Genomic DNA, 13,748 nt, shown 5'->3' with positions numbered 1-13,748 from the left:
CAACAAGTTTTCAGTTATTTTTATATCTTTTTTTCCTATTATTTCAAGAAAGACCGCTACAAATTAGCAATATTTTACACTGTTACACAATTGAATAAATAAGAAACTGATGACATAGTGCTGTATTTTACTTCTTTATCTCTTTTTTTCATACAAAAATGGTTTGCTATGATTAGGGGGTACTTGAATTAAAAAAATGTTCACACGGTGTACATCACTGAAAAAAGGTAGAGAACCACTGATGTAGAGTCACTAACATAAAATATAGTGTCATTATAAGAAAGTGTAGTGTCACTATCATAAAGTGTAGTGTCATTATAATAAAATGTAGTGTCACTATCATAAAGTGTAGTGTCATTATAATAAAATGTAGTCTCACTATCATACAATGTAGGGTCACTATCATCAAATGTAGTGTCATTATAATAAAGTGTAGAGTCACTATCATAAAGCTGGACACACTGTAATTCCGTTCAACAACTTATATACACAATAATGTTTTAAGGACAAGACATCAATTGTAATCAACTATAATGACAACAAAAGAGCATAGTTGTTAAATGACACTTTTGAAAAAGTGAGTTAGCGATGCGGCTAAGTACCTCGTGGACGCTTCTTTGTCAAACAACAGTTTTGAACTTCCCCAATTGCTCTGATTTAATGGGGCGGATGGACCTTTTCATGGATGCAATAGTGACTCGAAAATAGAAATAAAGGTACATTCCTGCATCCAACACCATCATTCAGACTCTCACAAAAAATGTTATTAGCTCTTCTGAGGCCACCCCTTTACAAAGTTTTGTAGAACACCAACTGATGTTCAGTTGTGTATCTCAAAAACATGGTATCTATAATGTTCCATATTTGTATTTAGCTTAATATCAGAAAGAACCCTCCGTTTATCAGTTCTACGCCACTGCAAACTACATGTTAAACACAATGGGTCCCATACAGCAATCATTTCCTAACTTTTCCTCTACTCTTTCTTCCTAAGTGATTTCCTAAGAGGAGTCCTTTGAAATTCATGACGTGTTCTTAAACGGCCAAATTGTTCCCACCTGCTGTTCTTAAGTTACTGAATGCCAAATGGTTAGCGCGTGCGTGTCTATCAAAATTTGCATATAAACACGCCCTTATTTTCTAATATGCATATGTAAACACCCTTAATTCTGTAATTTGCATAGGTAACCACCCTTATTTCCCCATAAAAGTGCAAAATTCGGTGGAAAAGCCAAATATCAGACACACGGACAAAAAAGAAAAACACAAACAGATTACACTGCGTGGCGCAGTGTAATAGTGGCTGTGCGCAACCTGGGGGTCCCTTGTTCAATCCCCACCCTGTACCAACCTCGTCACGTCCGTTGTGTCCTGAGCAAGACACTTCACTCTTGCTCCTGATGGGTGCTGGTTAGCGCCTTGCATGACAGCTCCCTCCATCAGTGTGTGAATGTATGTGTGAATGGGTAAATGTGTCAAAGCGCTTTGAGTAAATTGAAGGTAGAAACGCGCTATTCAAGTACAACCCATTTATTTATTCATCATTCAAATTTGTATTATCCTGGGGGGGAAATACCTAATGTCAAAATGTAAATTTAAGTATGGGGGGACTGCTGAGGTAGCCTAAAGCGTTAAAATAAATATTATTTTGAACAGTATTTTGAAATGTCTATATATATATATATATATATATATATATATATATTGCTCAATTTGCTATACATCTGTTTGTGTCTGTCTTATCTATCTATCTATCTATCTATCTATCTATCTATATATCTATCTATCTATCTATCTATCTATCTATCTATCTATCTATCTATCTATCTATCTATCTATCCATCCATCCATCCATCCATCCATCCATCCATCCATCCATCCATCCATCCATCCATCCATCCATCCATCCATCCATCCATCCATCCATCCATCCATCCATCCATCTATCTATCTATCTATCTATCTATCTATCTATCTATCTATCTATCTATCTACAATATTAATTCAACATTAGACAATAGAAATAAGGGAACTTGTCACACTTAAGAACAAAAATGCCACCCTAAGAATGCTCTGGAGCACTCATAGGTTTTGTTCTTACTTAAGAACAAATCCCAGCTAAGAAAACATTGGTGAATACAAAAATCTCCTAAAAACTTCATAAGTGAGCCTAAGAACAAAATGTGTTCCTAAGAACGGTTGCCAAATGGGGCCCAACGTCCCAAAGAGGTGTGTGTGAGGTGTGTATGTCGTGCTCTTATTGTGATGATTTCAGAGTAAACAGACAAGCAATGGTGATGCATGTCTTGACTTTACCAGTCACCAGTGCGGAGCTGCGTTGTTCGCTCATGATGGCACGCTGTCCTCTCCCATTAGCCCTGGCAGCTTTTTGTCCATCATTACTGACCTCAAAGTAGCACAAACACTCTCCGTCACCGCACACGTAAAAACACAGCAGAACTCAGGCTAAGCCTATCTGGACTACAAAATGATTTGTGTGCCAGGTCTGCAGTTTAGCCTTGATTACTACATGTTGTGTTTCCATCGCAGTTGGCGCTTAGGAGATACATATCGTCATGGAATGCAGTGGGATTGAGGCCAATTCAAGCATATTTTCATTAGGTATATACATCCTGTGCCGAATGGCAGATTGCGTGTTGTGACATGAGGCCCAGATGCACCCAAAACAAGCTTCCTCAGTATTCAAGGTGGAACCAAATTAAGGGGCAGAAGAGCAGATGCATCTTTTTTTTCTTCTTTTTTTTGCATCCACCTTTACTGCTCTTAGTTGGAAAAAGTTACCAAGTCCCAAATATTTTTTTGTGCATCTTTTCTGCGAATCACTCTGCATCTACCATCTAGAATCTAGATATATGTGCATGTATGTGCATGCCACAGTGTGAGTGTGCGACCTTGTTTGCGCACACACACACACACACAATCTCTCAAGTCACAGGCAACAAAACCCAAATACTTCCCAAGGTTCACTTGCTGCCAGACCAGGCGCCAGAAAAAAGATTTATCTCAAGGATTAAGGGGTGTGCATCTGTGGCTCACGTGCAATGGCCCTGGCATGTTTTTCTGGACACTGTTGCTTGTGGCTTGCAAGGTGAGATAGGTGAGTCATATTATCATCTATCATAACTCTATTCATCCAATTTTTTTTAACATCATTGCGAAGCTCCACTCGCCATTTGCTTTGAAATCTCCTGCTGGAAGAGACCTGCTTTTCTTGCAAAGAAACAGACGGCCAATTAAATCCTCCATGCCTTGATTCTGTGATTTAGGAGGGATCAAAAGGGGATTTTCTAAAGGGCTTGGCACTATCATATTATCTTGCTAGGGTGTCATTACCCTCACATTTAACTTTTCATCACACACACTACTTGAATTAATATATATATATATATATATATATATATATATATATATATATATATATATATATATATATATATATATATATATATATATATATATATATATATATATATATTTGTTTTAGCAATGAAGAATATTTAAGTTGTGGGTATCTTTTTTTGTGGGGACATTGTTGATTGTCATGTCATGTTCGGATGTACTTTGTAGACCCTTTCTCTGCTCCACACACTGTAAGTCTTTGTTGTTGTCCAGCTTTCAGTTTTTGTTTACTTTGTAGCCAGTTCAGTTTTTGTTTTGCTCTGCATAGCCTTCTCTAAGCTTCAATCCCTTTTCTTAGGGGCACTCGCCTTTTGTTTAAGTTTTGAACACCTTTTTACCCTCACTTTGCCTCCCAATGTCACCTGCATATTGTGATCACGACAAACCATCGTCGTCTCACATGACCTGTTCCTGACATCTACAAAGCAATTAGGTACCTGCTGCCACCTACTGATATGGAATAGAATAACGTGGTTACTCTGCCGAGCTCTAGAGAGCACCGACACTAAACAACGGCACATTATTTACGGATTATAATTACTAGTTTGAAAAAAAATATTTTTAACCCAAATAGGTGAAACTACATAATCGTACAGTGATTGAAAAACACAGCTCTAAGGTACAATTAAATTAGTAACGTTACTGTTCTCCAAATTGGTAGTTTGGGTACACATTTAAAAGGCTCTATGATTAGAGAGGAACTTCACTCAGCTTTGTATATAGCTTATACTTTTTTTATACCCTATTTTAAACTGCTAAACTGTACAGTTTTATTTTTATTTTATTTTAGCTAAGCACCGCATGACTCAGTAAGATTTGTATTGTACGGCAAACTGTCTGTTTAACTGTGGACATGACAATAAACAATCTTGAATCTTGAATTTAGGGCCCATTCAGTGTGTCTGCCTTTCTGCTTTGTGTACATTAAAATAAGGACATGTTGCAACTAATACGCACGTGTAGATTGCTGCAGCGTTTCATAGTAACTAAGCCCCTGTGACCTTTTTTACACTCCCTACTGACACACACACACACACACACGCACACACACACACACACACACACACACACACACACACACACACACACACACACACACACACACACACACACACCTTACTTGCAAGTCCAACTAGTATTTGTAGAAATTAAACATGTTAGAGCTTTCCCAGCATTCCCTGCATAATCCTCCGCATTAAAGCATAACACAGCAGCATTTCCAGGCAACAGGTCAAACAGATCTTCATGCTTCTAGAATCCACCTACATTGTGTGCATGAACTAAACATGGCGTGAAAGTCGTAATTAACATCACGTGATTCGGCAAATACAGGCAATGATGCATTTTGATGAGCACATGCACCCTTTTTCATCTTAAATGTTATTTTTTTTTTTTAGGAGTTAAAATAGGAACACTCAGCAGCACCCTCCTGTGTTCACTTGCAAGTTAGCTTGACTCAGCTTATTGTTGGGGAGGGAGAGAGCTTCACCTGCACCTGACTGACACACAGCACATGCCGAGGGTTAAGTAGATCCAAGTGTATCAAGATGTACATGTATTCATTTGGATGGATCAGGATGGGCTCCAGCACCCCACGCGACCCCAAAAGGGACAAGCGGTAGAAAATGGATGGATGGATGGAGGATATAAAGTTAAAGTAATTAAATGATGAATGGGTTGTACTTGTATAGCGCTTTTCTACCTTCAAGGTACTCAAAGCGCTTTGACACTACTTCCACATTCACCCATTCACACACACATTCACACACTGATGGAGGGAGCTGTCATGCAAGGCGCTAACCAGCACCCATCAGGAGCAAGGGTGAAGTGTCTTGCTCAGGACACAACCGACGTGACGAGGTTGGTACTAAGTGGGGATTGAACCAGGGACCCTCGGGTTGCGCATGGCCACTCTTCCACTGGGCCACGCCGTCCCACTATTTATTTAAAGTACCAATGATTGTCACACACACACTGGTGTGGCGAAATCATTCTCTGCATTCGACCCATCACCCTTGATCAACCCTCTTGGGAGAAGGGGAGCAGTGGGCAGCATTTTTGGTGATTTAACCCTCAATTCCAACCCTTGATGCTGAGTGCCAAGCAGGAAGGTAATGGGTCTGTCCATGGCAAAAGATGACTAGATTGATAGATAATACTTTATTGATTCCCTATGCAGGGAATGTACGGTCATGAAAAACCAGGCAATGCCAAGGACTTTTAAAATACAATTTTCTAGGCCCTGGAAAAGGTATTGGAAATAATGTTTTTTCAGAGGTTTTGGAAAAGTTATCAAGTCGTATGAATGCAAACAAAATCTATGTCACAACAAAATGCTACGGACTGTCAAGATGTTTTAATTATGTGAACAGTGTATTTAGTCTAGTCTTCGTATCATCATCGAAGGTCACTCGAACGAGTATGATGATCTTCCTGGTAGGGGTGTATCCCTTTATGGAGGATGCCTGTGCGTGACTTTGTTTTACGTGGGGAGACTGGTGCACAGACATTCGCCACACGATCCTTGACAGAATCGGGTCAGGGTCCATTGGCATAGAGTCCAAGACGATTTGGGACCGTTTTCTGCTGCACCCTTCTTCCGCCATCACAGCCGTTGTGGTAGTTCTTAAATCTACTGTCTTCCGCCTGCTCCGTCATTGAAGTCTTCACCGTATCCCTGGCTACGGGACAGTTCGGTACTAGGCCTTTGCCAAGGGCAACCTGGGGTAACAGTTGTAAAGGGGTTAACCTCCTAGTGCCCCAAGATCCCACAGAGGAGCCTCCACTGCCGGATGAACTTTAACGTCACGCCCAGGACACAGCCCAATGAGTACCACAAGAACAAAAGTATATACATAATATTGTAGTATTAGTGTTACAATAATTACTTTCTGGTTGTTCCAGTTCAAAAATATATATATATATATTTATTTTGTTCATGGAAATGCAGTAAGGTTTTGGATAAGTCATGGAAAATCCATCCATCCATTATGTAGCATTTGTCCTTTCATTAATAAAAAAAATTGTCTGCTTTAGCTCAACCCAGAAAGTTATTCAGCAACCAAAGTCACACTATTAAAACAGTACTCATCATATAGGTGGAAGGAATTTAAGACAGCTAATTTGAGATAGTAGTGCGATATGATGTAAAACTAAATATTTTGCTTATCTATGATCAGGGTATGAATCCATGTAGACGTGTGAGTCACAGGAATGTTTCCTTTTGCTTGACTAGATAATTTTATATGCGAGGTCTATTTTGAATCCACTTTCTTGACATGCTACTTTTAGGATGCATCATCCATTGTGTCCTAACTAAAGGTCTTGATCATGCTCATGATAAATCTTGATTGTCATTCTGACAGAACAGGGACATACATACACTTTCTTTCCAGTATTAATGATTTGACTTAGTTTTTCTTGTGCCATGTAGTTGAAACAAAACTGAAACTGAAATCAATACTGAAACAAGATGGTTATTTTCTGGGCACAGGTGTGAGCCAGACAAACTGCATAAAGAGTTATTCACGAGGGAGGTGTTGACTGAACACAACTAAACATTCATTAGTTGTGTCAAAAAAAATAAATAAAATTATTTGTAATAATTCTATATCCATCCATCTATCCATTTTCTACCGCTTGTCCCTTCCCGGGTCACGGGGGGTGCTGGATCCTATTGCAGCTGCATTCGGGCGAAAGGCAGGGTATCCTTCCGTCTCCTGTTACGACTTGGAAATGAGAGGACCCAGATGCAGAGAGGAAGTTTCCAAAAATAACAGCTTTTATTTTGAAATAACTTTTTAACCTCCGGTAAAAAAGTATTTCACAAAAATATATATAACGTCCGGAAAATAAATCCGAGGAGAAACACTTAACTCAAAAATCTCTCCAAAAAATTTGGAGGAATACTAACCTAACAAAAATAGAATAGCAAGAAGAATTAACAAAAAGCGCTCCAACAGGATGAAAAATAAACTCTAATAATATATACAAATACAATATCTATGAATAAACAAAAAAATCACTCAATCAATGAGGAAATAAAACGAAATTTGGAATAACAAAAAACTCACCAATTAGGTCGACGAAGGAAAACTAAGGACGCTCGAAGGAGGAAAAAGTAAACTCAAAATTTCACAAAAAATAACTGCTATGATCAAACATTAAGGAGAACAAGAAAAAACAGGAGCAAGGCAAGGAGGGAATCAAGGACATGGACATGGACATGGACATGGACATGGACATGGACATGGACATGGACATGGACATGGACATGGACATGGACATGGACATGGACGCTAGAAGGCACGATAGACGAGACGATCTGGCAAAGGACAAACGGAGAAGTGAGCTTAAATAGGATGTGGGAGTGATGGGGAACAGGTGGAAACAATTAGGAATCAAGGATGACGTCAGACTCGTGACACAAGAGGAAGGACCCGTGATCGCGGTGTGACATCTCCGAAGAAGATGGGGTGGATCCAAAAAGGTGGGGGGGGCTCTCAACGGACGCTGGAGTGACTTCTCCAGTGGATCTACATGGCCTGGGCATGGTACTATGTTGTCCAGGCAGCAAGACCCCCCTCTCCACGTGGCTGGTGGATCTAAGGGAACGACGAGAGTAGATACAGCTGGGCACCAGCAACGCCGCAGGTGTTGCCAGAATGACGCTACGACGTCAGACTCCGGTTCCTGATTTTCTGTCGAGGTTTACTCCATCAGCCGTTCCCTCAAATGGGTTGACCGAAAGGCAGCGGTGGTTTTGAGATTGGAGATTTCCTTCTCCTAGATGGGCTACCTTACCAGGTTTGTAAGCCCCATCTGCCCAAATGCGGCAGGTAGCGCAGGAATACATCTTACCCGTGGCGATATAAGCCCGACCTGACTAACATTTGGGCGGAAGGCAGGGTACACCCTGGACAAGTCGTCACCTCATCACAGGGCCAACACAGATAAACAGACAACATTCACACTTTGATTCACACACTAGGGCCAATTTAGTGTTGCCAATCAACCTATCCCCAGTTGCATGTTTATCGATTAATTAAAAAAAAAAAGTAGTTTTTTTTACTTTTTTAACCTGTCCTTTCCAGCCACTCAGGCAAATCATTCTGTTTATGTAGATGCACTTATCTGCTGAACATATGTACTTTTGAAAAGAGACTTCTCTTGGTTTATTTTTATTTGACTTTATTCAGTGTTTGTTTGGGGATATTTTTTTTTAGACAGAACTTATTTTCTCAGGTGTCAGCAACCTTTACCACTCAAAGAGCCATTTTGACCCGTTTCTAGTGTTGTGTCGTTTGCGAACGATTCGTACGAACGAATCAATCTTTTGAGTGAACGTACTGAACTGAATCACTTCATGAACTGATTCGTTCCTTTTTCAGTACAGTTGAGCTCCGCCGCCGCGACCGGTGTGAGTGGAACTGGTGCATTCTGTGACTCACTGAACCCTCGACGTCGGCATCATCATGGGGGCTGGGGGAGGGATTGAGCGAACGAGTTGTTCACCGCGGATTAACGACATGAATCACTTAGTGAACGACAACAGTCTCGTGATATATTAATATTTTCTTTGTTATATTTTTAAACATAGGCTACAGAACATTTAGTTGTTATGTGGGCATTTCTGGCTCTTAATTTATTTGTTTTATTTTGAAGGTATTTATTTTCTTTTTGTTTGCATATTTAAGTTTACATTTTCTTTGCTAGAGAACATTTAGTTTTTATGTTGGCATTTGTTAAGGGTTTCTTAATTTAATATTTGTTTTTACACTAAACAAACAAGGCCTATTTATTTAACTGTTGATTTAAAAACATTTAGTAGGCTATTACTATTTTTCTTATTTCCCACTTTTATTTATTTCTTATTTTAATTTCAGTGTAATAAAACATATTTAACAACAAAGACATTTAGTCACACTTTGATTATTGGACAGGCCTGAAACGCACAAACAGTGTTTTTAAAAGTAACAGAATCTCTACTACAGCTGCAATATCTTTTTGCGAACGTCAAGGGGAGTCTGTCAGGGCAGAGAGCGATTCACGTCTGTCGCCCTCTGGCCCACAGAACTTTAGCTGAGTTATTCAGGTTCGCTTCACAAACCTACAAGAACTGACTGGTTGTCGCTGAGGAAGTTATTCAGGTTCGCGCTGCACTCACTCACTCATTCAGAATCAGGACTCGTGAACCTACTGACACAAAGAACTGACTGTGTCGCGGAGGAGGACGTCACATTGAGGCTCTCGTTCAGTCACTGTGTGCGTCGTTCATTGGGTGCTCAGGTCTTGTGTCGTTTGCGAACAGACCGCTTGCCAGCCCATGGACTGCCTTCTCGCCTTACCCCTTTGGCCTGACGAAGGGTTCATCCAACGCGCACATACACTAACCTCTGGTAACATTTACATGGTTAATTCTACACATCGTCTTACATCTTTTACTTCGAGTAGCATACACATCCCACCTATACATCAGATTCAATAATCCTACCGAACTGATTCCTGCCATTGTGTTGCACCAAAGCTGCTCCTCGGCACATCATTTTGAGTAAAGCCAATACAACATTGTATTAATTAACGTGATATGCAATCAAATGTGCTGATTCCTATCAGCCTGTCTGTCATTGATATTTGCAGTGGTGGATGAGCATCCCATGCTGATCTAGACCCTCCCACCATTCCCTCCACCATGTGGAGGACAGGTGCCTGCTTCACAGCCTTGCATAAAGGCAAGCTGGCAGCCTGAAATGCAACCACCTCCTTCTCGCGAAGGCTGCTGCCAACAGCTCTCACACATCTGTGTCTGCCCACTTTCTCTTGTGCCAGTCAGCCTGCACCCATTGTTCGCCTCTGAATGCACTCAGCAGCACCCTGTGGGGGAAGCAGGCTGTGCAGCACAACCTGCACAGATATGAAGAGACGCCTCAGCCTATACTCTCAGTCAGGCTGCATATGCAGGCGCCTGGTGGTGGTGGTGGTGGTGGGGGGGGGGGTGGGGGGGGGGGGGGGGACAACAACCATTTGCATAAGCTTCTCTCTCTAACTTACTCAACATAATCTTTATCGTGTTATGCAATTTTGCTTACTTTGTACAAGAATAACCTGGATTTTCAGAGAAGTTTCGAGCACGTGTTTATTCATTTGAAGTTGGTCTGTATGAACAGTGTGTATATATATATATATATATATATATATATATATGTCTTGATTGGATTATCCGGAGAATAGTGCTCGATACCGTGGTAGAGCGCAATATGTAGGTGTGGGAAAAAATCACAAGACTACTTCATCTCTACAGATCTGTTTCATGAGGGGTTCCCTCAATCATCAGGAGATTTTAATGGAAGCGTTCACATACAATGGTTTATATAGAGCACAGAGTGGGTGGGTACAGGCAGGCGTAGGGTGTGGTGATTGGCTCATGTGTTACCTAAGAGGTGTTTCCGTCTATGGCGGCATGTTGAAATGATTTCACTGCGCTTGTTGAGGGATGATAGATCTGGATGATATATAATAAACAGTTTCTCTTTTAAGCATAGGTTGCATCTTTTATTACCACTGTTGTAAGGTGTGCTGGATGCAAGAATTTGCCATGTTATTGAATATTCAACATTATTGTCTTTGAGGTTCCAAATGTGTTTGCTGAGTTCTGTAGAATTCTGCAAAGTCTGGTTTCTAAAGGAGGCGTTGTGATTATTCCATCTTGTTTTGAACGCTCCTTCGGTTAATCCTACGTACGTGTCGGATGTGTTAATGTCCTTGCGTATTACCTTTGCTTGGTAAACGACTGATGTCTGTAAGCACCTTCCGTTGAGAGGGCAATCAGGTTTCTTGCGACAGTTACATTCATTATTGGTTTCAGAGTCGTTTAGTCTGGGGGTAGGCAGTCCTTTTGCAATTGCTTTGTTGTGGTTTGAAATGATTTGTTGCATGTTATTCATACAGCTGTAGCTCAATTTAATGTTGTTCTTGTTGAATATTTTTCTTAGGGTGTTGCCTTTGGGGAAGTGTTTGTCGATCAGAGTGAGGAACTTGCGGCCGATGTTGGTTGAGACGTCTTTGCTGAATGGCGGATTGTACCAGATGATGTTGTTTCGTTTTCTGCTCTTTTTTGGTTGGTTTCCTGGGGTGGGTTCATAGGTGAGGGTGAAGTTGTATCCGCTTTCATTAAGTGCTTTCTGGTACGGGGGGGTTGCTTGGTCGAATTCAGCTTTGCTGGATGACAGCATCGATAGCCTTTTTATTAATTCCGGAATTAATAATATATATATATATATATATATATATATATATATATATATATATATATATATATATATATATATATATATATATATATATATATATGTGTGTATGCATATTTCCCAAGCAAAGGCATGTGGCCAAATATAGATTTATCAGGGCCACGCAGGCTGGCAAATTATTCCAAATGGGAAAATCGTTCGCTTTTGCCTTTGATCTTTATTTTGCTCTCTCTCTTTTGCTTCCTCTTCTCCTCTCTCTTCGCTGCTTTCCTGCACTCAGTCTATATTGCACCAATACTTCTGGTTGACATCCTACATATGCACTTTCACAAGCCCTTATGGATGCTTCTTATGTAAATCTAGCTTCAATTGATGTATACAATTATAATTTGCCCTTGGGAACCCTAACCCGGGGGTCCTTAGCGGTGCCCTGGTGGCTCCTTGGAGCTTTTTCAAAAATGTATGGAAATGGTAAAACAAAATGGGGAGACGTTTTTTTGTTTTGTTTTAATAGGGTTTTTGTTGGAGGACAAACACGACACAAACTTTCCTAATAGTTAGAAATCCCACTGTTTAATATTTTTTCTATTTCACTGATGAAATTATTTGGTGAGCGCCGTTTTGTCCTAATAATTTCAGCGGTCGTTGAACTCACCATCAGGTGGACTTGATTGATTGATTGATTTAAACGTTATTAGTAGATTGCACAGTACAGTACATATTCCGTACAATTGACTACTAAATGGTAACACCCGAATAAGTTTTTCAACTTGTTTAAGTCGGGGTCCACGTAAATCAATTCATGGACTGTGACTCAACAGCTTGTTTACATGTATAACATACTCCGACACTGCCACAGAAATACGGGTTTTATGCCACTTGTTCTTTGTCTCATTTTGTCCACCAAACATTTCATACTGTGCGTGAATGCACAAATGTGAGCTTTATTGATGTTATTCACTTGTTATGGCGTGCTAATCAGGAATATTTGGTGACTGCATGACTGCAAGCTAATCCATGCTAACATGCTCTTTAGGGTAGCTCTATGTACATATTGCATCAGTATGCCTTGTTTGTAAGTATATTTGAGATCATTTAATTTCCTTTTTATTTATGTCCTCTGTGTATTCAGTTTATTTTGGTTTCATGACACATTATCTGTATGTAATACCGATTACATTTCTGATGGTTGTTTGTGCGCCATGTTGTTACAGACCACAACAAACGTTACCCAGCTTGCAAAGATTGTAATAAATCCATTAGAAGAAGACAGCCTGCCATTTCCTTTAACTTGGACATGTTATGATCCGCTGCCCGGATCATAGCATATTCTGGTTTTGTTCCGTTTTGGTATTATGTTCTGCTGATGTTTACCTTAGTTCCTGGTGACACTTCCTGTTTGTTCTGTTACTATAGTCACGCATTAGTGTCACCTGCCTCTTGTTTTTGACTCACACCTGTCTGTAATTACTGTCCTTATTTAAGCCTGCCTTTTCCGTTCACTCGTCCTCGCTTCCTAGTTTTGTTACACGTAACATGTGACGACGCTGATTCCCGATTTTGGTAAACCTGCTTTTGTATTTGCTAGCTTCCACGCTATGCTTATGGTTTTTTCTAGCTCCCATCCTAGTTCTGTTGGTTTTGCCTTTAGTGCCTCGTGCCAGTTAATCTGTTCTTAGTCTGTTTTTAGTCTGAATAAATCTAGATTTTGTTACCTTACGCTGTGCCCAAGCCCGAACTGCATCTCGAGAGAACGACCCGCATCACCATGACCTGCAAACGTCACAGGACACATACATCTATACATTTGGCCAATCTAGGACAGTCATTACTAATGTTTCCCAGTGTTGTAAAAATTTGTAGAATAAATATTACATTTCAACATTTATGTCAACGAAGATTTGCGTCAGCCTGCGACCCATGGTCATTTTGATAGTAGGTTAATATAAACACTTAAATAATGTGTTGCCATTATTATAACACTTAAGTATTTACATTTTTTGCGGCTCCAGATCAATTACTTTTTTGTATTTGTGTGGTTCTCTCAACATTTTGGGTTGCCAAAGCCTGCCCTAACCAAAT

At 40.1% G+C, this 13,748-nt stretch overlaps 1 protein-coding gene across 5 annotated transcripts in view; it reads left to right on the top strand.

The window, feature by feature from the left end:
- The window catches only part of znf385a (zinc finger protein 385A), a 186,801-nt gene that overhangs the window by 71,116 nt on the left and 101,937 nt on the right, over nucleotides 1–13,748 (top strand). Inside the window, exon 1 of one of the 5 annotated variants that reach the window (XM_061903390.1) lies at nucleotides 2,994–3,118. The exons of 3 other annotated variants lie outside the window; for them this stretch is intronic. The gene's annotated coding sequence lies outside the window, so the exon portion shown is untranslated. Of the gene's footprint in view, nucleotides 1–2,993; nucleotides 3,119–13,748 lie in introns of those variants that run through there. One more of the 5 variants, XM_061903392.1, reaches the window with a different exon arrangement.

The sequence above is a fragment of the Nerophis ophidion genome, linkage group LG06 (assembly GCF_033978795.1).
Source record: "Nerophis ophidion isolate RoL-2023_Sa linkage group LG06, RoL_Noph_v1.0, whole genome shotgun sequence".
Classification (NCBI taxonomy): domain Eukaryota; kingdom Metazoa; phylum Chordata; class Actinopteri; order Syngnathiformes; family Syngnathidae; genus Nerophis; species Nerophis ophidion.
The sequence above is the reverse complement of the archived record's forward strand: the minus strand, read 5'-3'. Positions and strand labels throughout refer to the sequence as shown.